Source organism: Myotis brandtii, unplaced genomic scaffold (genome assembly GCF_000412655.1).
Source record: "Myotis brandtii unplaced genomic scaffold, ASM41265v1 scaffold266, whole genome shotgun sequence".
NCBI classification, from domain to species: domain Eukaryota; kingdom Metazoa; phylum Chordata; class Mammalia; order Chiroptera; family Vespertilionidae; genus Myotis; species Myotis brandtii.
The window spans coordinates 8,624,739-8,626,445 of record NW_005360124.1 but is presented as its reverse complement, the minus strand read 5'-3'; positions in this window follow the sequence as shown (position 1 = coordinate 8,626,445).

Below are 1,707 nucleotides of genomic sequence, written 5' to 3'. Positions count from 1 at the left end.
AAAAAAAAAAAAAACTTAAGCAACCTACTAGACATGTTTTTGGGAGCTCGGGTGTGATGGTATTCAGGGATTAGAGGCGATGTGAAAAAGATCAAATTGACAGTGATTTGTACTGATGTAATAAAGATTTAATAAAAAATAAATTTAAAAAAAAAGATTAAAAAAAAAAAAAAACTTAAGCAAAAACCTAGACATGTTTTTGGGAGCTCGGGTGTGATGGTATTCAGGGATTAGAGGCGATGTGAAAAAGATCAAATTGACAGTGATTGGTTGTACTGATGTCTGCTCTTTTGCTTCATCCCTCTCCAGACAGTATAATAGTGAGCTCTGGAATCAAATAGATCTGGACTGAAATCCAGCTAATGTCCCCTATTTACTATGTGGCCCTTGGCAAGTTACTTCCATTCTCTGTCCTCCACTGTCTCATATATAAAAACATGAACAACAGTGGTGACGATGAGTACAGAAACTATCATCCATTGAGATTTAGTAAATTCTGGCCACTAAACCAAGTCATTAAGTGCTTAAATATAGTAGGCATATCTAATTTATAAAACTATTATGTTGACAATGAAAATATGGAAAATGCAGAAAAGTAAACGTATTCTTTTAATTAAAAGTATAAATCCCTCTTTTAGAGGCAACCACTTCTAACTTGTTGGCATATTTCTGTTTTGTTGTTTAAGACAAAGTCATTTAGCACCTTTCTCATGAAAATGTGGTAGGTAGACAAAACAGCAGATCATCTGGAAGTGGTTAGGAATGGAGAATCTTAGGCCCTACACCAGACCTACTGAAATGTAATCTGCCTTTTGACAAGATCTCCAAATTATCCATATACATATTCAAGTTCTAGAAGCATTTGTAAGTCTTTATCCTTATTAGAGGAATTTTCCCAGGTCAGAAAAAGGTTCTCAAATGACTATATGGCAAATGACTGCAATGATAGTTCATCATTTCACCTTATGCAACCAAAATTTACTTAGCTATTTCCCAAACACTGGGCATCTAGATACTTTCGCTTGCCCATATGATAAATTTTTGTGTTCAAATCTGTCTATAGTGTAGAAAAAAAAAATCACCACAAATTCCCCAAAGAATGACCAGGTCAGAAAGGAGAGTACTTTTAAGTCTCTTGATACAAAGTGATTTTCAGAAAGATTGTACCAATTTATATTTCCAGCAGTAGAGTATGACACTAACGGAACTATTTAAGGAGACCATGCATGGTATGTTGCAGAGTTGCAAGTTTACAATTTACCATCAAGAGATTAAGTAGTCTTTTAGTACTTCATTTCTAGTATTCCTGGACACTGGGTGCCCCACAATCATCCTCTCACTATACCTCAAAAGTTAACATATCTTAAATGAATTTAGCACGTCCCACCAAAAAAACTTGTACTCTTTCCTACGTGGCTGATATCGATGAGTGGCATACCATACTCAAGTCAGAAACTAACAAGTCATCCTAAAATGCCTCTTCTCATAGCCCACACAATCAATTAAGCACAAGATCCTTTTGATTCTACTTCATAAAACTATCTGCAAATTATACCCCTCTCCAATGCTTTAGCTCAGGCCCTCATTATGTTTCCCAATGATTACTGAGAGGCCTGCTACCTAGGAACGCTGTTCCCAACCTAACCTCCCCATCAGATGAATTCTTCTAAAATACAAGTCTCATCTTTGTCACTATTTAACCTCCAT